This window comes from Mustelus asterias, chromosome 30, assembly GCF_964213995.1.
Source record: "Mustelus asterias chromosome 30, sMusAst1.hap1.1, whole genome shotgun sequence".
In the NCBI taxonomy this organism is placed as follows: domain Eukaryota; kingdom Metazoa; phylum Chordata; class Chondrichthyes; order Carcharhiniformes; family Triakidae; genus Mustelus; species Mustelus asterias.
This window is the reverse complement of record NC_135830.1, coordinates 19,873,846-19,897,523: the sequence shown is the minus strand read 5'-3', so window position 1 is coordinate 19,897,523 and position 23,678 is coordinate 19,873,846. Positions and strand designations below refer to the sequence as shown.

Genomic DNA, 23,678 nt, shown 5'->3' with positions numbered 1-23,678 from the left:
GTGCAAACTCCACGCAGACGGTGACCCAAGCCGGGAATCGATCAGATCCCCTGTCAGCCTTCTAAACTCCAGCGAGTACAAGCCCAAGCTGTTCATTCTCTCCTCGTTCGTCAACCCCTTCATCCCCGGGAATCAATCTGGTGAATCTCCTCTGAACTGCTCCAGTGCCACCACATCCTTCCTCAAAATATGGAGACCAAAACAGGATACAATACTCCAGATGTGGTCTCACCAACACCCTATACAATGGCAAAAACTCTTCTCTATTTTTATACTCCAGTCCCTCTGCAGTAAATACCAACATTATATTTGCCTTTTTTTATGATGTGTTGCGCTTACATACCAACTTTCAATGAGTCATGAACATTGACACCCAGATCCCTCTACCCAGATGCATTTTGAACATTGGGTCAGTCTACGAATCATAGAATCCCTACCGTGCAGAAAGAGGCCATTCAGGCCATCGCGTCTGCATCCACAACAATCCCACCCAGGCCCTGTCCCCGTAACCCCCCCATTTTTAACCCGCTAATCCCTTTAACCTGTGCATCCCAGGGACACTAAGGGGCAATTTAACATGGCCAGTGCACCTAACCCGCACATCTTCGGACTGTGGGAGGAAACCGGAGCACCCGGAGGAAACCCACGCGGACACGGGAGGAATGTGCAACTGACAGTGACCCAAGATGGGAATTGAACCCGGGTCCTTGGCGTTGTGAGGCAACAGTGCTAGCCACCGTGCCGACCCTATGTCGAGAAATCCAAACTGCCTGTGACGATGATTATGCTATGTATGATGGGATCAAGAGGGCTCTCGGTCCTCCCATCACCAAAGTTGCCCCCCTGAAATTGGCAAATGGTGAAGTTCTCACTGACGGAAGTAAACAGATGTCTCGCTGGGTTGGACATGACTGCGAGCTTTACTCCCGTGAGACGGACATCTCCCAGTCTCTGTTTGACTCTCCTGCAGCTTCTTATCATGGCTAAGTTAGACAAGGAATGCTCATCACTTAAGACCAGTGATGGCGCCGGGCAAGCAAGGAATTCCAGCTGAACTGCTCAGACATGGAGTCCCAGAGACCTGTCATGTCTTCTTGACCACCTCCTCCTCCTCTGGTGACAGGATCAGTTCCACAGGAAATACGTGAGGCAGTCATCATTACAATGTAGAAAAACAGTGGTGATTGCAACAATTACAGGGACCTCTCACTCCTTAGCATCACTGCAAAGGCTTTCACTGGGGTTATGTCGAAAAGACTCCAGCTACTTGGAGTGTATCCAGAAGCACAGTTTGGTTTCTGTGCTGACAAACTCTACAGTCATAGAAATCATAGAAATCCTACAGTACAGAAAGAGGCCATTCGGCCCATCGAGTCTGCACCGACCACAATCCCACCCAGACCCTACCCCCATATCCCGACATATTTTACCCGCTAATCCCTCTAACCTACACATCTCAGGAAACTTAGGGGCAATTTGTAGCATGGCCAATCAACCGAACCCGCACATCTTTGGACTGTGGGAGGAAACCGGAGCACCCGGAGGAAACCCACGCAGACACGAGGAGAATGTGCAAACTCCACACAGACAGTGACCCGAGCTGGGAATCGAACCCGGGTCCCTGGAGCTGTGAAGCAGCAGTGCTAACCACTGTGCTACCCTGAGTGAACATGATCTCCACACACTAGCTATAAGATATAGGATCAGAATTAGGCCATTCGGCTCATCGAGTCTGCCTTGCCATTTGATCATGGCTGATAAGTTTCTCAATCCCATTTTCCCACCTTTTAGAATCCCTACAGTGCAGAAGGAGGCCATTCGGCCGGTCGGGTCTGCACCGACCACAATCCCAACCAGGCCCTATCCCCATAACTCCCAAGCATTTACCCTAGCTAGTCCCCCCCTGACACTAAGGAGCAACGTAGCATGGCCAATCAACCTAACCCGCACATCTTTCGGACTGTGGGAGGAAACCGGAGCACCCGGAGGAAACCCACGCAGACACGAGGAGAATGTGCAAACTCCACACAGACAGTGACCCGAGCCGGGAATCGAACCCGGGTCCCTGGAGCTGTGAGGCAGCAGTGCTAACCACTGTGCTACCGTGCTGCTTCAATCTCCTTACCAATCAAAATCTGTCTCTGTCTTAGAAGACACTCAATGATGTGGCCTCCTCGATGGCAATGAATTCCACAGATTCACCACCTACTGGCTGAAGAAATTCCTCCTCATCTCGGTTCTAAAGGGTCATCCCTTTACTCTGAGGAGGTGAACAATTGGAATTTAATCTAAAATGCTGCCGGCTTCTGCGCTGAGAAAAGTGAAGCATAATTATGGAGTGGAAGTAGACCTTTTGGAGTGAACTACTGTTTACTTGGAACAGTGGTTAGCGCTGCTGCCTCACAGCGCCAGGGACCTGGGTTCGATTCCCAGCTTGGGTCACTGTGGAGTTTGCTCGTTCTCCCCGTGTCTGCGTGGGTTTCCTCTGGGTCCGCCGGTTTCCTCCCACAGCCCAAAGATGTGCAGGTTAGGCGGATTGGTCGTGCTAAATTGCCCCCTTAGTGGCCAAAGATGTGCAGGTTAGAGGGATCGGCCAGGCTAAATTGCTCCTTAATGTCACAGAGGAACTAGCTTGGGTAAATGCATGGAGTTATGGGGACAGAGCCTGGGTGGGATTGTTGTCGGTGGAGACCTGATGGGCCGAATGGCCTCCTGCACCATAGGATTCCATGATTCTATGAATTGGAAAGGGCACTCAAACACTTGATTCCCTGAAGATAATCTTCAGCCTTGAAGTTATGTTTTGAAGCTCAAAACTGATTTGGTTCCAGGAGAAATGAATTAATCCCCAAGATCCTGGAAGGTATAGCGGAACGTTTGGGTCGGAAACGTCGATAGAACAGAGAGCGACCCATCGAGGTTTTGACTGAAAGAATAAGTCTTTACTAATTGTAGTGTTAAGGTAGTACTTGCCATGTTTAATTCTTGTACAGTAAACATTTTTGGTTAAAATACGAAGCTTTTTGGTGCAAATCTTTTAATTATTAGTGTTACAAGTAGGCTTATATTAACACTGCAATGAAGTTGCTGTGAAAATCCCTGAGTCGCCACACTCTGGCGCCTGTTTGGGTACAGTGAGGGAGAATTTAGCACGGCCAATGCACCTAACTAGCACGTCTTTCGGGCTATGGGAGGAAACCGGAGCACCCGGAGGAAACCCACGCAGACACGGGAGAACATGCAGACTCCGCACAGTCACCCAAGCCAGGATTCATAGAACCTTGACAGAAGGGGTTCAGCCCTTTACGTCCGCACTGACAACAATCCCACCCAGGCTCTATCCCTCTAACCCCTCGTAACCCTCCAACACTAAGGGGCAATCCCACCCAGACCTGTTCCCCGTCACCCAAAGTATTTAGCCTGCTAATCCCTCCCCCCCTAACCTACACATCTTGGGACACCAAGGGGCAATTTAGCATGGCCAATCCCACCTAACCTGCACAGTGTGGGATGAAACCGCAGCACCCGGAGGAAACCCACCCAGACACGGGGAGAACGTGCAGACTCCGCACAGACACCGAAGCCGGGAATCGAACCCGGGTTCATAAGAAATAGGAGCAGGAGTAGGCCATCTAGCCCCTCGAGCCTGCCCCGCCATTCAATAAGATCATGGCTGATCTGATAGTGGTTTAGTTCCACTTACCTGCTCCCCATAACCCTTAATTCCCTTAATTCCCGGCCCCGTGAGGCAGCAGCGCAATTGGGATTTCAAATTTCTTTTTGAAAGTTAATAGTCTCTCTTGAGGTCACACCACAATGCCGCATAGATGGGCCGAATAGCCTCTTTCTGTGCTGTAGGGTTTCTAAGATCTAAGACACTAAGCAGTAACCTGTTTGGCCCCTTGAGCGTACTCCACCATCCAATAGCATCATGGCTGATCCGATGATCTTCCTCATGGCCATGTTCCTGCTCTTTTTCCCGTGATCCTTGATTCCCTGTCTGATTAAAAATCTCTTTCTCAGCCTGAGATATAAACAAGACTTTGTCCCCACAGCTCTCTGTGACAGTGAGTTCCAAAGACTCACAACCCTCAGTCAAGAAATTCCTTCTCACCTCAGTCTTAAATATAGATAGATATAGATGGATTGGAGACTTGGGCACAGAAATGACAGATGGGAGTTTAATCCAGACAAGGGCGGCACGGTAGCACAGTGGTTAGCACTGCTGCTTCACAGCTCCAGGGTCCTGGGTTCGATTCCCGGCTCGGGTCACTGCCTGTGTGGAGTTTGCACATTCTCCTCGTGTCTGCGTGGGTTTCCTCCGGGTGCTCCGGTTTCCTCCCACAGTCCAAAGGTGTGCGGGTTAGGTTGATTGGCCAGGTTAAAAATTGCCCCTTAGTGTCCTGAGATGTGTAGGTTAGAGGGATTAGCGGGTAAATATGTGGGGGTAGGGCCTGGGTGGGATTGTGGTCGGTGCAGACTCGATGGGCTGAATGGCCTCCTTCTGCACTGTAGGGTTTCTATGATTTCTATGAAGTGCGAGGTGATGCATTTTTGGAGGATCAAATTTAGGTATGAATTATACTGTAAACGGCAGAACCATAGAAATCATTGAAACCCTACAGCACAGAAAGAGGCCATTCGGCCCATCAAGTCTGCACCGACCACAATCCCACCCAGGCCCTACCCCCATATCCCTACATATTTACCCACTAATCCACACATCTCAGGACACTAAGGGGCAATTTTTAGCATAGCCAATCAACCTAACCCGCACATCTTTGGACTGTGGGAGGAAACCGGAGCACCCGGAGGAAACCCACGCAGACACGAGGAGAATGTGCAAACTCCACACAGACAGTGACCCAAGCCGGGAATCGAACCCTGATCCCTGGAGCTGTGAAGCAGCAGTGCTAACCACTGTGCTACCCTTAGGAACATTAACATACAGAGGGATCTGGGCGTGCAGATCCACAGTTCCCTAAAAGTGGCAACACAGGCGGCCAAGGTGATTAAGAAGGCATATGGCACGCTTGTCTTCATCAGCCGGGGCATTGAGTACAAGAGTTGGGAAATCATGTTGCAGCTGTATGAAACATTGGTTAGGCCACATTTGGAGTATTGCGTGCAGTTCTGGTCACCACACTACCAGAAGCACGTGGAAGTTTTGGAGAGAGTGCAAAGAAGGTTCACCAGGATGTTGCCTGGTCTCGAGGGTGTTGGCTCTGAGGAGAGGTTGGATAAACCGGGATTGTTTTCACTGGAAAGACAGAGGCTGAGGGGAGACCTGATAGAGGTCTACAAAATGATGAGAGGTATAGACAGGGTGGACAGTCGGAGGCTTTTTCCCAGGGTTGAAGTGTCAATTACAAGGGGGGCACAGGCTCAAGGTGAGAGGGGGAAAGTTTAAGGGAGATGTGTGCGGGGGAAGTTTTCCACGCAGAGAGTGGTGGGTGCCTGGAACGCCCTGCCAGGGAAGGTGGTGGAAGCAGGCACATTGGCAACATTTAAGAGGCATCTGGATGGGTGCATGAATAGGGAGGGAATAGAGGGATACGGTCTGAGTAAGAGCAGAAGGTTTTTTTTTAGTTTAGTTAGGACATCATGATCAGCACGGGCTTGGAGGGCCGAAGGGCCTGTTCCTGTGCTGTACTTTTGTTTGTTTGTAAATTGGCGCCCCTTTATTCTGAGACTATGTCCTCTGATCCTCGACTCTCCCATGAGGGGAAACCTCCTCTCAGAATTTATCCTGTCAGGCACCTTTCAATGAGATCAGCGATCATTCTTCTGAATCCCAATTGAGTAAAATCCCAACCTGTTTAACTTTTCCTCATAAGACAATCCCTCCGTAGCAGGGATCAACCTTCTCTGAACTGCCTCCAATGAAGTTGTATCTTTCCTTAAATAAGGGGACCCAAACTGCTCTCAGTACTCCAGATACCTTGTGCAGATGCAGCAAGACTTCCTTACCCTTATTCTCCAACCCCTTTGAAATAAGGGCTAAAATTCCATTGGCCTTCCCAATTTCCTGCTGCACCTGTGTGCTAGCTTTCCGTATTTCATGCACAAGTACATCCAAGTCTCTTTGCATTGCAGCTTTCTGCAGTTTATCTCCATTTAAATAACACTCTTCTTCCGTTCTCCCTTTCAAAGTGAACCACTTCACATTTTCCCACATTATAAGGGTGGCACAGTGGTTAGCACTGCTGCCTCACTGCGCCAGGGACCTGGGCTCAATTCCGGACTCGGGTCACAGTCTGTGTGAAGTTTGCATGCTCTCCCTGTGTCCATGTGGGTTTCTTCCAGATGCTCGGGTTTCCTCCCACAGTCCAAAGATGTGCGGGTTAGAACAAAGAACAATACAGCACAGGAACAGGCCCTTCGGCCCTCCAAGCCCGCGCCGCTCCCTGGTCCAAACTAGACCATTCTTTTGTATCCCTCCATTCCCACTCCGTTCATGTGGCTATCTAGATAAGTCTTAAACGTTCCCAGTGTGTCCGCCTCCACCACCTTGCCCGGCAGCGCATTCCAGGCCCCCACCACCCTCTGTGTAAAATACGTCCTTCTGATATCCGTGTTAAACCTCCCCCCCCACCTCACCTTGAACCTATGACCCCTCGTGAACATCACCACCGATCTGGGAAAAAGCTTCCCACCGTTCACCCTATCTATGCCTTTCATAATTTTATACACCTCTATTAGGTCACCCCCTCATCCTCCGTCTTTCCAGGGAGAACAACCCCAGTTTACCCAATCTCTCCTCATAACTAAGGCCTTCCATACCAGGCAACGTCCTGGTAAACCTCCTCTGCACTCTCTAAAGCCTCCACGTCCTTCTGGGTAGTGTGGCGACCAGAACTGGGCGCAGTATTCCAGTTCCAGGTAGGTTGATTGCCCATGCTAAATTGCCCCTTAGTGTCAGGGGGATTAGCAGGATAACTAGACGGGGTTACAGGGATAGGGCCTGGGTGGGATTGTTGACGATGCAGGCTCGATGGGTCACATGGCCTCCTGCGCTATGGGCTTCTTTGATACCCCATCTGCCAACTTTTTGCCCACTTACTGAACCTATCACTATCTCTTTGTAAACTGTTTGTATTTGTCCTTTATCAGAATATAATGGTTGGACTTTATAAACATCAGCAGCAACAGGCCCCAATGGACATGGTTCAGTTCTGGAATGATAAAAATCAAAATCCAATCAATCCCTGTTATTGTTCATGAACTCGCTGGAGTCTCCGCAAGTCCAATGAAAATGTAAATTTCACCCCGCCATTGATGCTGGTGAATGGCCTCTCCCTAGTGTGAACTCCCTGGTGTTTCACCAGATGGGATGATCGAGTGAATTCCTTCTCACACGCTGAGCAGACGATGGTCTCTCTCCAGTGGGATTTCGCTCGTGTAGAGCGATTTGAGATGATCGCCTGAACCCTGTCCCAGTTTTATTTCAATTCATTCGAGGGACATGTGTGTCACTGGCTGGGCCAACATTTATTGCCCATCCCTAGTTGCCCTTGAGGGGCAGTTGAGAGTCAACCACATTGCTGTGTGGCTCTGGAGTCACATGTAGGCCAGACCAGGTAAGGACGGCAGATTTCCTTCCCTAAAGGACATGAGTGAACCAGATTGGTTTTTCCGACAATTGACAATGGTTTCATGGTCACCAGTAGATTCTTAATTCCAGATATTTTTCATTGAATTCAAATTCCACCAGCTGCCGAGATGGGATTCAAACTCAGGTCCCCAGAACATTAGCTGAGGATCACTTGAGCACATCAGTGAGAGCACCTGAATGGTCTCTCATCAGTGTGAACATGTTCACGGGTCATTAGTTCCCCAGAACCTTTATAGCATTCCTCGCAATCTGGACATTTGAAAGGTTTCTCAGTGTTAGAGCAGGTTGGGTAAATTAGCAAATTCTTTCCCACACACGGAGCAGATGAACGGACCGTGTGACGACGTCGATGGGTTTCCAACTCAAACGGATAATTGCATCTCTTCCCGCAGACACCACACTGATACGGTTGCTCCCCCGGTGTGAGAGCGCTTGTGTCTCGACAGGCTGGACGATTGGCTGAAGCTTCGTCCACACACAGAACACCGTGTACGACCTCTCCCCGCTGCGAATGCTGCTTTTCCCTTCCATGCTCAAAATGCTATGATATTCGGGTTAGGATAAATCAGTCACCTCTGTCAGATCCTGATGAGATCTTCGAGTTTCCTTGTGATATTCCTCAAATGTCCTGCACAAAAATGGGGTGTGAGAGAAAACACAAAGGCGGTTTGTGAAATGGAGCTGAATGAATCTGGTCATTTGTGGGGCCGGCACTGGGAAAAAGTGACCATGAAAACTGCTGGATTGTTGCAAAAACCCAACTGGTTCACTCATGTCCTTCGAGGAAAGGCATCTGCTTCTTGTTTTGGACTCACGTGAATCCCGAGCCTCTATCGGAAGGGAGAGAAAAAGGAAAGGGATTTTATATCTCCACATCTCATAGTCATAGAGTCATAGAACTTTATAGCATGGAAACAGGCCCATTGTCCATGCTGCCCAGTTCTTACCACTAAGCCAGTCCCAATTGCCCGCGTTTGGCCCATATCCCTCAATAGCCATCTTACCCATGTAACTGTCTAACTGCTTTTTAAAATACAAAATTGTACCCTCCTCTACTACTACCTCTGGCAGCTCATTCCAGAGAGTCATCACACTCTGTGTGAAACAATTACCCCTCTGGACCTCTGGGCGGCACGGTAGCACAGTGGTTAGCACTGCTGCTTCACAGCTCCAGGGACCTGGGTTCGAATCCCGGCTCGGGTCACTGTCTGTGTGGAGTTTGCACATTCTCCTCGTGTCTGCGTGGGTTTCCTCCGGGTGCTCCGGTTTCCTCCCACAGTCCAAAGATGTGCAGGTTAGGTTGATTGGCCATGCTAAAAATTGCCCCTTAGTGTCCTGGGATGCGTAGATTAGAGGGATTAGCAGGTAAAATATGTAGGGAAATGGGGGTGGGGCCTGGGTGGGATTGTGGTTGGTGCAGACTCGATGGGCCGAATGGCCTCTTTCTGTACTGTAGGGTTTCTATGATTTCTATGATGACCCTTTTGTATCTCTCCCCCTCTCGCCTTAAACCTATGTCCTCTAGTTTTAGACTCCCCTACTTTTGGGAAAAGATGTTTACTATCTACCTTATCTATGCTCCTCATTATTTTATGGACCTCTGTAACATCACCCCTAAGTCTCCTGCGCTCCAGGGAAAAAAGTCCCAGTCTATCCACAGTAAGTAGTCTCACAACACCAGGTTAAATTCCAATAGGTTTATTTGGTAGCACGAGCTTTCAGAGCGCTGCTCCTTCATCAGGTGAGGCATTCACCTGATGAAGGAGCAGCGCTCCGAAAGCTCGTGTAACCAAATAAACCTGTTGGACTTTAACTTGGTGTTGTGAAACTAGTGAGAGCAAGGGATGAAGTGTGGAAAGATGTGGCACTTCAAAGAGTAGAGAGAAGGCAAGAGAGGAAAATAGTAATGTGGGAAATGGGGGTCAGAGAATGGCAGGAAGGGACAGAGAGGGAAAATAAACCTAAGAATCAAGACTAGGCATTACAAAGGCAACAAAACTAACTAAAGGCTTTGTAGCTGAATGCTCATAGTGTTCATAGTGTTCACAGTGCAGAGGGAAGTGGCAGGTTACAGAGGGACATAGATAAGCTGCAGAGCTGGGCTGAGAGGTGGCAAATGGAGTTTAATGCGGAAAAGCGTGAGGTGATTCACTTTGGAAGGAGTAACAGGAATACAGAGTACTGGGCTAATGGTAAGATACTTGGTAGTGTGGATGAACAGAGAGATCTGGGTGTCCATGTGCATAGATCCCTGAAAGTTGGCACCCAGGTTGATAGGGTTGTTAAGAAGGCGTACGGTGTGTTAGCTTTTATTGGGAGAGGAATTGAGTTTCAGAGCCAGGGGGTCATGCTGCAACTGTACAAAACTCTGGTGCGGCCGCATTTGGAGTATTGCGTACAGTTCTGGTCGCCGTATTATAGGAAAGATGTGGAAGTGTTGGAAAGGGTGCAGAGGAGATTTACCAGGATGTTGCCTGGTATGGTGGGAAAATCGTATGAGGAAAGGCTGAGGGGCTTGAGGTTGTTTTCGTTAGAGAGAAGAAGGTTAAGAGGTGACTTAATAGAGGCATACAAGATGATCAGAGGATTAGATAGGGTGGATAGTGAGAGCGTTTTTCCTCGGATGGTGATAGCTAGCACGAGGGGACATAGCTTTAAATTGAGGGGTGAGAGATATAGGACAGGTGTTAGAGTTAGGTTCTTTACTCAGAGAGTAGTAAGGGTGTGGAATGCCCTGCCTGCAGCAGTAGTGGACTCGCCAACATTAAGAGCATTCAAATGGTTATTGGATAAACATATGGATGATATTGGAATAGTGTAGGTTAGAGGGGCTTTAGATTGGTTGCACTGGTCGGCGCAACATCGAGGGCCAAAGGGCCTGTACTGCGCTGTAATGTTCTATGTTCTATGTACTTACTGTGCCTACCCCAGTCTATCCAGCCTCTCCTTGTAACTCAAACCATCAAGTCCCGGTAGCATCCTGACAAGATCTTCAAGATCTTTTCTGCACACTTTCTTGTTTAATAATACCCTGAACCAGAGGTTGATAGAACATTCCAAACCCTCAACCTCCAAGCACTTAAAAGGACCAGGGTAGCGAGTGTATGTGAACAACATCACCTCCAAGTTCCTCCTCAAGTCACCCGTTGTCCTGATTTAACTGGTGTTCCATATTGATTAAATAGAACTTTCCTCTATTTAAATACAGGGAAGGCTGAAGCCATTGTCCTCAATCCCTGCTACAGACCACAACCTAATCATGCACTTCATCTCATTCCCTGGTAACTGTCTAAGGTTGACATATCTGCTCACAATCCTGGTAAGAAGTCTCACAACGCCAGGTTAAAGTCCAACAGGTTTGTTTGGTAGCAAATACCATAAGCTTTCGGAGCACTGCTCCTTCGTCAGATGGAAATGTTTCCACTCCATCTGACGAAGGAGCAGAGCTCCGAAAGCTTATGGTATTTGCTACCAAACAAACCTGTTGGACTTTAACCTGGCGTTGTGAGACTTCTTACTGTGTTCACCCCAGTCCAACGCCGGCATCTCCACATCATGACAATCCTGGTGTCATACTTCACCTGAGTGTCTGATGAAATATCCACAACATCACAAAAAATGTTTGTTTCCACTTTAGTGACACCGCACAATATTTTCTTAATCAGCTACTTGGTAATGATACCCACAGCCCTAAAATAAATTAAAATATCTGCATATGTAAAATGGATTAAAACCTGAGCAGAAATCCCTGCTTCTGAAAACATATTCTTTTACACTGGAGGGACAATTGTGATGGTACTGCGCCTTTAGGAAATATACATCATGATTCTCACAAGGGGTATGTTTAGAATTCACATGTTTTGCAGGGTGCCAATTTATCTCAGAAAGTTTTAAAACTAATAGCTGGGAACACAGGATAATTATTCATTTTAGACCTGGAGTGTTTGTTTTAAGCTGCACTAATGCATTTGTGTTTACTTGGGTCTCCCCAGGGGGGGGGGGGGGGGTTTCAGTGCAGAGGTTTGATTAGGTTGACTGACAGGGACAGAGTCATGTGCTTAATAGGAGGAGCTAAGGTTGCAGGGAAGACGCACTGTTTTAAGTTGCATTTTCTATAAAATACAAGCAGTTGCTGTTTGGACTGTCAGAAGAACCAGGTGTCTACCTACCTCTCTCTCTCTCTTCAGAGGTGTTCTGAAAGCTCTAGGACTGTTAAGCTGAGACAAGCAAATATACCTGTGTTTTGTTAACTAATTCTAAAGAGAGGTTTTAAGTCTATGAGAGGAATATTGCTTGAATTGGAACTCACAGTGAGAGGTTAGCGGTTAAGAATTGTATCTTGTCTTGCTTAAGTACTGTTCAGTTGTTAAAAGTTATGCTAATTCATTTGTTATTGTTAAACTGTGTTGTCAAATACAATTTGTTTTGATAAAAGCTTCCCAGTGTGTCAGTAGAATTGCACCTGGAGAGAAACATCATATCTGCATAATAATGCCAAAATAGCAAATTGTTGGGGTCACGTCTGACTTCATAATATACTTTTGGGTTTCTAACCTGGTGTCCTAACACAATGTATGTTGAACAACCAGATCTCCCTGAGAATCCACCTTCCCTGTTAGTCCCATACTGGGAATGATGGACCCTGCTACTCTCAACCCAGCGGCTCCTCCTCTATCTCTGACCCAGCTCAGACTGAAACAAAAGAAAATCCTCACTTGAGGCCAGAACTGACTTCCTCATCAACCGTCAGGGCAGCGCGGTGGTCCAGCGGTTAGCACTGCTGCCCCACAGCACCAGGGATCTGGGTTAGATTCCCGGCTTGGGTCACTGTCTGTGCGGAGTCTGCACGTTCTCCTCATGTCTGCGTGGGTTTCCTCCGGATGCTCCAGTTTCCTCCCACAGTCTGAAAGTCGTGCTGTTTAAGTGCATTGGCCGTGCTAAATTCCCCCTCAGTGGAACCCGAACAGGCGCTGGAGTGTGGCAACTAGGGGAAACTTCATTGCAGTGTTAATGTAAGCTGACTTGTGACACGAAAAAGTAAACTTCCTCTCCACTCTGAGACAATCCAGCTCTTAGGTTTCTAGATAAAAGCAAATTGCTACAGATGCTGAAATCTGAAACAGCTCTGTCAAAGGTTCATCCACACTCGAAACATTAATTCTATTCTCTCTCCACAGATGCTGTCAGACCTGCTGGGATTTCCAGCATTTTCTGGTTTTGTGTCTTATGTCTCGAGACTCTGTTCAGTGAGTAATCCCTGCAATAAAACAATAGCAACAAAATGGCAGATAGGGGAATTGGAAGTAAAAAGGATGCAATGCTGGAGTGCCTCAGCAGTTCAGGCAGTATGTGTGTACAGAGAGACAGAGTGAATGTATCAGCTCTCAGTCAGTAACAATCTTCTTCCCTCCAGCCACTGAGGGGCAGTGGGGGGAGGGGGCGGGAGATTTCATAGGAAGCTATAATGTTCTAACAGGACTAGGCAGGGTAGATGCTAAGATATTCTCGATAGTTGGAGCGTCCAGAACCAGGGGTCACAGTCTGAGGATACAGGACAGACTGTTTTGGACAGAGATGAGTAGAAATGTCTTCACCTAGAGAGTGGTCAGCCTGTTGAATTTGCGACCTATCTTTTAGTTTATTTATGAGTCACAATTAGGCGTACATGAACACTGCAGTGAAGTTACTGTGAAATTCCCCGAGTCGCCACACTCCCGCACCTGGGCTCCTGTCAATTGTCCTCCCGCTCGCGGCTCCTGTCTATTGTCCCCCCGCTCAGGGCTCCTGTCTATTGTCCCCCCGCTCAGGGCTCCTGTCTATTGTCCCCCCGCTCAGGGCTCCTGTCTATTGTCCCCCCGCTCAAGGCCCCTGTCTATTGTCCCCCCGCTCAGGGCTCCTGTCTATTGTCCCCCCGCTCAGGGCTCCTGTCTATTGTCCCCCCGCTCAGGGCTCCTGTCTATTGTCCCCCCGCTCAGGGCCCCTGTCTATTGTCCCCCCGCTCAGGGCTCCTGTCTATTGTCCCCCCGCTCAGGGCTCCTGTCTATTGTCCCCCCGCTCAGGGCTCCTGTCTATTGTCCCCGCTCAGGGCTCCTGTCTATTGTCCTCCCGCTCAGGGCTCCTGTCTATTGTCCCCGCTCAGGGCCCCTGTCTATTGTCCCCCTGCTCAGGGCCCCTGTCTATTGTCCCCCTGCTCAGGGCTCCTGTCTATTGTCCCCCCGCTCAGGGCTCCTGTCTATTGTCCCCCCGCTCAAGGCCCCTGTCTATTGTCCCCCCGCTCAGGGCTCCTGTCTATTGTCCTCCCGCTCGCGGCTCCTGTCTATTGTCCCCCCGCTCAGGGCTCCTGTCTATTGTCCTCCCGCTCAGGGCCCCTGTCTATTGTCCCCCCGCTCAGGGCTCCTGTCTATTGTCCCCCCGCTCAGGGCCCCTGTCTATTGTCCCCCTGCTCAGGGCCCCTGTCTATTGTCCTCCCGCTCAGGGCCCCTGTCTATTGTCCTCCCGCTCAGGGCTCCTGTCTATTGTCCCCCCGCTCGCGGCTCCTGTCTATTGTCCCCCCGCTCAGGGCTCCTGTCTATTGTCCCCCTGCTCAGGGCTCCTGTCTATTGTCCCCCTGCTCAGGGCTCCTGTCTATTGTCCCCCCGCTCAGGGCCCCTGTCTATTGTCCCCCCGCTCAGGGCTCCTGTCTATTGTCCTCCCGCTCAAGGCCCCTGTCTATTGTCCCCCCGCTCAGGGCCCCTGTCTATTGTCCCCCCGCTCAAGGCCCCTGTCTATTGTCCCCCCGCTCAGGGCCCCTGTCTATTGTCCCCCCGCTCAGGGCCCCTGTCTATTGTCCCCCCGCTCAGGGCTCCTGTCTATTGTCCTCCCGCTCAGGGCTCCTGTCTATTGTCCCCCCGCTCAGGGCTCCTGTCTATTGTCCCCCCGCTCAGGGCCCCTGTCTATTGTCCCCCCGCTCAGGGCTCCTGTCTATTGTCCTCCCGCACAGGGCTCCTGTCTATTGTCCCCCCGCTCGCGGCTCCTGTCTATTGTCCCCCCGCTCAGGGCCCCTGTCTATTGTCCCCCCGCTCAGGGCTCCTGTCTATTGTCCCCGCTCGCGGCTCCTGTCTATTGTGCCCCCGCTCAGGGCCCCTGTCTATTGTCCCCCCGCTCAGGGCTCCTGTCTATTGTCCCCCCGCTCAGGGCTCCTGTCTATTGTCCCCCCGCTCAGGGCTCCTGTCTATTGTCCCCGCTCAGGGCTCCTGTCTATTGTCCCCCCGCTCAGGGCCCCTGTCTATTGTCCCCCCGCTCAGGGCTCCTGTCTATTGTCCCCCCGCTCAGGGCTCCTGTCTATTGTCACCCCGCTCAGGGCCCCTGTCTATTGTCCCCGCTCAGGGCCCCTGTCTATTGTCCCCCCGCTCAGGGCCCCTGTCTATTGTCCCCCCGCTCAGGGCTCCTGTCTATTGTCCTCCCGCTCAGGGCCCCTGTCTATTGTCCCCCCGCTCAGGGCCCCTGTCTGTTGTCCCCGCTCAGGGCTCCTGTCTATTGTCCTCCCGCTCAGGGCCCCTGTCTATTGTCCCCCCGCTCAGGGCCCCTGTCTATTGTCCCCGCTCAGGGCCCCTGTCTATTGTCCCCCCGCTCAGGGCTCCTGTCTATTGTCCTCCCGCTCAGGGCCCCTGTCTATTGTCCCCCCGCTCATGGGCCCTGTCTATTGTCCCCGCTCGCGGCCCCTGTCTATTGTCCCCTCGCTCGCGGCCCCTGTCTATTGTCCCCCCGCTCAAGGCCCCTGTCAATTGTCCCCCCGCTCATGGGCCCTGTCGATTGTCCCCGCTCGCGGCCCCTGTCTATTGTCCCCGCTCAGGGCCCCTGTCTATTGTCCCCCCGCTCAGGGCCCCTGTCTATTGTCCCCCCGCTCAGGGCCCCTGTCTATTGTCCCTGCTCAGGGCTCCTGTCTATTGTCCCCCCGCTCAGGGCTCCTGTCTATTGTCCCCCCGCTCAGGGCCCCTGTCTATTGTCCCCCCGCTCAGGGCTCCTGTCTATTGTCCCCCCGCTCAGGGCCCCTGTCTATTGTCCCCCCGCTCAGGGCCCCTGTCTATTGTCCTCCCGCTCAGGGCCCCTGTCTATTGTCCCCCCGCTCAGGGCCCCTGTCTATTGTCCTCCCGCTCAGGGCTCCTGTCTATTGTCCCCCCGCTCAGGGCTCCTGTCTATTGTCCCCCCGCTCAGGGCTCCTGTCTATTGTCCCCCCGCTCAGGGCCCCTGTCTATTGTCCCCCCGCTCAGGGCCCCTGTCTATTGTCCCCCCGCTCGCGGCTCCTGTCTATTGTCCCCCCGCTCAGGACCCCTGTCCATTGTCCCCCCGCTCAGGGCCCCTGTCTATTGTCCCCCCGCTCAGGGCCCCTGTCTATTGTCCCCCCGCTCAGGGCTCCTGTCTATTGTCCCCCCGCTCAGGGCTCCTGTCTATTGTCCCCGCTCAGGGCCCCTGTCTATTATCCTCCCGCTCAGGGCCCCTGTCTATTGTCCCCCCGCTCAGGGCCCCTGTCTATTGTCCTCACGCTCGCGGCTCCTGTCTATTGTCCCCCCGCTCAGGGCCCCTGTCTATTGTCCCCCCGCTCATGGGCCCTGTCTATTGTCCCCGCTCGCGGCTCCTGTCTATTGTCCCCCCGCTCAGGGCTCCTGTCTATTGTCCCCCCGCTCAGGGCCCCTGTCTATTGTCCCCCCGCTCAGGGCTCCTGTCTATTGTCCCCCCGCTCGTGGCTCCTGTCTATTGTCCCCCCGCTCAGGGCCCCTGTCTATTGTCCCCCCGCTCAGGGCTCCTGTCTATTGTCCCCCCGCTCAGGGCTCCTGTCTATTGTCCCCCCGCTCAGGGCCCCTGTCTATTGTCCCCCCGCTCAGGGCTCCTGTCTATTGTCCTCCCGCTCAGGGCCCCTGTCTATTGTCCCCCCGCTCAGGGCTCCTGTCTATTGTCCTCCCGCTCAGGGCCCCTGTCTATTGTCCCCCCGCTCAGGGCCCCTGTCTGTTGTCCCCGCTCAGGGCTCCTGTCTATTGTCCCCCCGCTCAGGGCTCCTGTCTATTGTCCTCCCGCTCAGGGCCCCTGTCTATTGTCCCCCCGCTCAGGGCCCCTGTCTATTGTCCCCGCTCAGGGCCCCTGTCTATTGTCCCCGCTCAGGGCCCCTGTCTATTGTCCCCTCGCTCGCGGCCCCTGTCTATTGTCCCCCCGCTCAAGGCCCCTGTCAATTGTCCCCCCGCTCATGGGCCCTGTCTATTGTCCCCGCTCGCGGCCCCTGTCTATTGTCCCCGCTCAGGGCCCCTGTCTATTGTCCCCCCGCTCAGGGCCCCTGTCTATTGTCCCCCCGCTCAGGGCCCCTGTCTATTGTCCTCACGCTCAGGGCCCCTGTCTATTGTCCCCCCGCTCAGGGCTCCTGTCTATTGTCGCCCCGCTCAGGGCCCCTGTCTGTTGTCCCCGCTCAGGGCTCCTGTCTATTGTCCCCCCGCTCAGGGCTCCTGTCTATTGTCGCCCCGCTCAGGGCTCCTGTCTATTGTCCCCGCTCAGGGCCCCTGTCTATTGTCCTCCCGCTCAGGGCTCCTGTCTATTGTCCCCCCGCTCAGGGCTCCTGTCTATTGTCCCCCCGCTCAGGGCTCCTGTCTATTGTCCCCCCGCTCAGGGCCCCTGTCTATTGTCCCCCCGCTCAGGGCCCCTGTCTATTGTCCCCCCGCTCGCGGCTCCTGTCTATTGTCCCCCCGCTCAGGACCCCTGTCCATTGTCCCCCCGCTCAGGGCCCCTGTCTATTGTCCCCCCTCTCAGGACCCCTGTCTATTGTCCCCCCGCTCAGGCCCCCTGTCTATTGTCCCCCCGCTCAGGGCCCCTGTCTATTGTCCCCCCGCTCAGGGCTCCTGTCTATTGTCCCCCCGCTCAGGGCTCCTGTCTATTGTCCCCGCTCAGGGCCCCTGTCTATTATCCTCCCGCTCAGGGCCCCTGTCTATTGTCCCCCCGCTCAGGGCCCCTGTCTATTGTCCCCCCGCTCAGGGCTCCTGTCTATTGTCCTCCCGCTCAGGGCTCCTGTCTATTGTCCTCCCGCTCAGGGCTCCTGTCTATTGTCCCCCCGCTCAGGGCCCCTGTCTATTGTCCCCCCGCTCAGGGCTCCTGTCTATTGTCCCCCCGCTCAGGGCTCCTGTCTATTGTCCCCCCACTCGCGGCTCCTGTCTATTGTCCCCCCGCTCAAGGCCCCTGTCTATTGTCCCCCCGCTCAGGGCTCCTGTCTATTGTCCTCACGCTCGCGGCTCCTGTCTATTGTCCCCCCGCTCGCGGCTCCTGTCTATGGTCCCCCCGCTCAAGGCCCCTGTCTATTGTCCCCCCGCTCATGGGCCCTGTCTATTGTCCCCGCTCGCGGCCCCTGTCTATTGTCCCCGCTCAGGGCCCCTGTCTATTGTCCCCCCGCTCAGGGCCCCTGTCTATTGTCCCCGCTCAGGGCTCCTGTCTATTGTCCCCCCGCTCAGGGCTCCTGTCTATTGTCCCCCCGCTCAGGGCCCCTGTCAATTGTCCCCCCGCTCAGGGCCCCTGTCTATTGTCCCCCCGCTCAGGGCCCCTGTCTATTGTCCTCCCGCTCAGGGCCCCTGTCTATTGTCCCCCCGCTCAGGGCCCCTGTCTATTGTCCCCCCGCTCAGGGCTCCTGTCTATTGTCGCCCCGCTCAGGGCTCCTGTCTATTGTCCCCGCTCAGGGTCCCTGTCTATTGTCCTCCCGCTCAGGGCTCCTGTCTATTGTCCCCCCGCTCAGGGCTCCTGTCTATTGTCCCCCCGCTCAGGGCCCCTGTCTATTGTCCCCCCGCTCAGGGCCCCTGTCTATTGTCCCCCCGCTCGCGGCTCCTGTCTATTGTCCCCCCGCTCAGGGCCCCTGTCCATTGTCCCCCCGCTCAGGGCCCCTGTCTATTGTCCCCCCGCTCAGGGCCCCTGTCTATTGTCCCCCCGCTCAGGGCCCCTGTCTATTGTCCCCCCGCTCAGGGCCCCTGTCTATTGTCCCCCCGCTCAGGGCTCCTGTCTATTGTCCTCCCGCTCAGGGCTCCTGTCTATTGTCCTCCCGCTCAGGGCTCCTGTCTATTGACCCCCCGCTCAGGGCCCCTGTCTATTGTCCCCGCTCAGGGCTCCTGTCTATTGTCCCCCCGCTCAGGGCCCCTGTCTATTGTCCTCCCGCTCAGGGCTCCTGTCTATTGTCCCCCCGCTCAGGGCCCCTGTCTATTGTCCTCCCGCTCAGGGCTCCTGTCTATTGTCCCCCCGCTCAGGGTCCCTGTCTATTGTCCCCCCGCTCAGGGCTCCTGTCTATTGTCCCCCCGCTCAGGGCCCCTGTCTATTGTCCTCCCGCTCAGGGCTCCTGTCTATTGTCCCCCCGCTCAGGGCTCCTGTCTATTGTCCCCCCGCTCAGGGCTCCTGTCTATTGTCCCCGCTCGCGGCCCCTGTCTATTGTCCCCCCGCTCGCGGCTCCTGTCTATTGTCCCCCCGCTCAGGGCTCCTGTCTATTGTCCCCCCGCTCAGGGCCCCTGTCTATTGTCCCCCCGCTCAGGGCTCCTGTCTATTGTCCCCCCGCTCGTGGCTCCTGTCTATTGTCCCCCCGCTCAGGGCCCCTGTCTATTGTCCCCCCGCTCAGGGCTCCTGTCTATTGTCCCCCCGCTCAGGGCTCCTGTCTATTGTCCCCCCGCTCAGGGCCCCTGTCTATTGTCCCCCCGCTCAGGGCTCCTGTCTATTGTCCTCCCGCTCAGGGCCCCTGTCTATTGTCCCCCCGCTCAGGGCTCCTGTCTATTGTCCTCCCGCTCAGGGCCCCTGTCTATTGTCCCCCCGCTCAGGGCCCCTGTCTGTTGTCCCCGCTCAGGGCTCCTGTCTATTGTCCCCCCGCTCAGGGCTCCTGTCTATTGTCCTCCCGCTCAGGGCCCCTGTCTATTGTCCCCCCGCTCAGGGCCCCTGTCTATTGTCCCCGCTCAGGGCCCCTGTCTATTGTCCCCCCACTCAGGGCTCCTGTCTATTGTCCCCCCGCTCATGGGCCCTGTCTATTGTCCCCGCTCGCGGCCCCTGTCTATTGTCCCCTCGCTCGCGGCCCCTGTCTATTGTCCCCCCGCTCAAGGCCCCTGTCAATTGTCCCCCCGCTCATGGGCCCTGTCTATTGTCCCCGCTCGCGGCCCCTGTCTATTGTCCCCGCTCAGGGCCCCTGTCTATTGTCCCCCCGCTCAGGGCCCCTGTCTATTGTCCCCCCGCTCAGGGCCCCTGTCTATTGTCCTCACGCTCAGGGCCCCTGTCTATTGTCCCCCCGCTCAGGGCTCCTGTCTATTGTCGCCCCGCTCAGGGCCCCTGTCTGTTGTCCCCGCTCAGGGCTCCTGTCTATTGTCCCCCCGCTCAGGGCTCCTGTCTATTGTCGCCCCGCTCAGGGCTCCTGTCTATTGTCCCCGCTCAGGGCCCCTGTCTATTGTCCTCCCGCTCAGGGCTCCTGTCTATTGTCCCCCCGCTCAGGGCTCCTGTCTATTGTCCCCCCGCTCAGGGCTCCTGTCTATTGTCCCCCCGCTCAGGGCCCCTGTCTATTGTCCCCCCGCTCAGGGCCCCTGTCTATTGTCCCCCCGCTCGCGGCTCCTGTCTATTGTCCCCCCGCTCAGGACCCCTGTCCATTGTCCCCCCGCTCAGGGCCCCTGTCTATTGTCCCCCCGCTCAGGACCCCTGTCTATTGTCCCCCCGCTCAGGGCCCCTGTCTATTGTCCCCCCGCTCAGGGCCCCTGTCTATTGTCCCCCCGCTCAGGGCTCCTGTCTATTGTCCCCCCGCTCAGGGCTCCTGTCTATTGTCCCCGCTCAGGGCCCCTGTCTATTATCCTCCCGCTCAGGGCCCCTGTCTATTGTCCCCCCGCTCAGGGCCCTGTCTATTGTCCCCCCGCTCAGGGCTCCTGTCTATTGTCCTCCCGCTCAGGGCTCCTGTCTATTGTCCTCCCGCTCAGGGCTCCTGTCTATTGTCCCCCCGCTCAGGGCCCCTGTCTATTGTCCCCCCGCTCAGGGCTCCTGTCTATTGTCCCCCCGCTCAGGGCTCCTGTCTATTGTCCCCCCACTCGCGGCTCCTGTCTATTGTCCCCCCGCTCAAGGCCCCTGTCTATTGTCCCCCCGCTCAGGGCTCCTGTCTATTGTCCTCACGCTCGCGGCTCCTGTCTATTGTCCCCCCGCTCGCGGCTCCTGTCTATGGTCCCCCCGCTCAAGGCCCCTGTCTATTGTCCCCCCGCTCATGGGCCCTGTCTATTGTCCCCGCTCGCGGCCCCTGTCTATTGTCCCCGCTCAGGGCCCCTGTCTATTGTCCCCCCGCTCAGGGCCCCTGTCTATTGTCCCCGCTCAGGGCTCCTGTCTATTGTCCCCCCGCTCAGGGCTCCTGTCTATTGTCCCCCCGCTCAGGGCCCCTGTCAATTGTCCCCCCGCTCAGGGCCCCTGTCTATTGTCCCCCCGCTCAGGGCCCCTGTCTATTGTCCTCCCGCTCAGGGCCCCTGTCTATTGTCCCCCCGCTCAGGGCCCCTGTCTATTGTCCCCCCGCTCAGGGCTCCTGTCTATTGTCGCCCCGCTCAGGGCTCCTGTCTATTGTCCCCGCTCAGGGCCCCTGTCTATTGTCCTCCCGCTCAGGGCTCCTGTCTATTGTCCCCCCGCTCAGGGCTCCTGTCTATTGTCCCCCCGCTCAGGGCCCCTGTCTATTGTCCCCCCGCTCAGGGCCCCTGTCTATTGTCCCCCCGCTCGCGGCTCCTGTCTATTGTCCCCCCGCTCAGGGCCCCTGTCCATTGTCCCCCCGCTCAGGGCCCCTGTCTATTGTCCCCCCGCTCAGGGCCCCTGTCTATTGTCCCCCCGCTCAGGGCCCCTGTCTATTGTCCCCCCGCTCAGGGCCCCTGTCTATTGTCCCCCCGCTCAGGGCTCCTGTCTATTGTCCTCCCGCTCAGGGCTCCTGTCTATTGTCCTCCCGCTCAGGGCTCCTGTCTATTGACCCCCCGCTCAGGGCCCCTGTCTATTGTCCCCGCTCAGGGCTCCTGTCTATTGTCCCCCCGCTCAGGGCCCCTGTCTATTGTCCCCGCTCAGGGTCCCTGTCTATTGTCCCCCCGCTCAGGGCTCCTGTCTATTGTCCCCCCGCTCAGGGCCCCTGTCTATTGTCCTCCCGCTCAGGGCTCCTGTCTATTGTCCCCCCGCTCAGGGCTCCTGTCTATTGTCCCCCCGCTCAGGGCTCCTGTCTATTGTCCCCGCTCGCGGCCCCTGTCTATTGTCCCCCCGCTCAGGGCTCCTGTCTATTGTCCCCCCGCTCAGGGCCCCTGTCTATTGTCCCCCCGCTCAGGGCCCCTGTCTATTGTCCCCCCGCTCAGGGCCCCTGTCTATTGTCCCCCCGCTCAGGGCTCCTGTCTATTGTCCCCCCGCTCAGGGCTCCTGTCTATTGTCCCCGCTCAGGGCTCCTGTCTATTGTCCCCCCGCTCAGGGCCCCTGTCTATTATCCTCCCGCTCAGGGCTCCTGTCTATTGTCCCCCCGCTCAGGGCCCCTGTCTATTGTCCCCCCGCTCAGGGCTCCTGTCTATTGTCCCCCCGCTCAGGGCCCCTGTCTATTGTCCCCGCTCAGGGCCCCTGTCTATTGTCCCCCCGCTCAGGGCTCCTGTCTATTGTCCCCCCGCTCAGGGCTCCTGTCTATTGTCCCCCCGCTCAGGGCTCCTGTCTATTGTCCCCCCGCTCAGGGTCCCTGTCTATTGTCCCCCCGCTCAGGGCCCCTGTCTATTGTCCCCCCGCTCAGGGCCCCTGTCTATTGTCCCCCCGCTCAGGGCTCCTGTCTATTGTCCCCCCGCTCAGGGCTCCTGTCTATTGTCCCCGCTCAGGGCTCCTGTCTATTGTCCCCCCGCTCAGGGCTCCTGTCTATTGTCCTCCCGCTCAGGGCTCCTGTCTATTGTCCCCCCGCTCAGGGCTCCTGTCTATTGTCCCCCCGCTCAGGGCTCCTGTCTATTGTCCCCCCGCTCAGGGCCCCTGTCTATTGTCCCCCCGCTCAGGGCTCCTGTCTATTGTCCCCCCGCTCAGGGCTCCTGTCTATTGTCCCCCCGCTCGCGGCTCCTGTCTATTGTCCCCCCGCTCAAGGCCCCTGTCTATTGTCCCCCCGCTCAGGGCTCCTGTCTATTGTCCTCACGCTCGCGGCTCCTGTCTATTGTCCCCCCGCTCGCGGCTCCTGTCTATGGTCCCCCCGCTCAAGGCCCCTGTCTATTGTCCCCCCGCTCATGGGCCCTGTCTATTGTCCCCGCTCGCGGCCCCTGTCTATTGTCCCCGCTCAGGGCCCCTGTCTATTGTCCCCCCGCTCAGGGCCCCTGTCTATTGTCCCCGCTCAGGGCTCCTGTCTATTGTCCCCCCGCTCAGGGCTCCTGTCTATTGTCCCCCCGCTCAGGGCCCCTGTCAATTGTCCCCCCGCTCAGGGCCCCTGTCTATTGTCCCCCCGCTCAGGGCCCCTGTCTATTGTCCTCCCGCTCAGGGCCCCTGTCTATTGTCCCCCCGCTCAGGGCCCCTGTCTATTGTCCCCCCGCTCAGGGCTCCTGTCTATTGTCGCCCCGCTCAGGGCTCCTGTCTATTGTCCCCGCTCAGGGCCCCTGTCTATTGTCCTCCCGCTCAGGGCTCCTGTCTATTGTCCCCCCGCTCAGGGCTCCTGTCTATTGTCCCCCCGCTCAGGGCCCCTGTCTATTGTCCCCCCGCTCAGGGCTCCTGTCTATTGTCCCCCCGCTCGCGGCTCCTGTCTATTGTCCCCCCGCTCAGGGCCCCTGTCCATTGTCCCCCCGCTCAGGGCCCCTGTCTATTGTCCCCCCGCTCAGGGCCCCTGTCTATTGTCCCCCCGCTCAGGGCCCCTGTCTATTGTCCCCCCGCTCAGGGCCCCTGTCTATTGTCCCCCCGCTCAGGGCTCCTGTCTATTGTCCTCCCGCTCAGGGCTCCTGTCTATTGTCCTCCCGCTCAGGGCTCCTGTCTATTGACCCCCCGCTCAGGGCCCCTGTCTATTGTCCCCGCTCAGGGCTCCTGTCTATTGTCCCCCCGCTCAGGGCCCCTGTCTATTGTCCCCGCTCAGGGTCCCTGTCTATTGTCCCCCCGCTCA

General features: G+C 55.5%; 1 protein-coding gene across 1 annotated transcript in view; it reads left to right on the top strand.

The window, feature by feature from the left end:
• The first annotated feature begins 2,853 nt into the window (after nucleotides 1-2,853).
• LOC144480798 (uncharacterized) overlaps nucleotides 2,854-23,678 on the top strand; it is a 40,488-nt gene continuing 19,663 nt past the window's right edge. The window contains exon 1 of the mRNA XM_078200402.1: nucleotides 2,854-2,962. The gene's annotated coding sequence lies outside the window, so the exon portion shown is untranslated. The remainder of the gene's footprint in view (nucleotides 2,963-23,678) is intronic.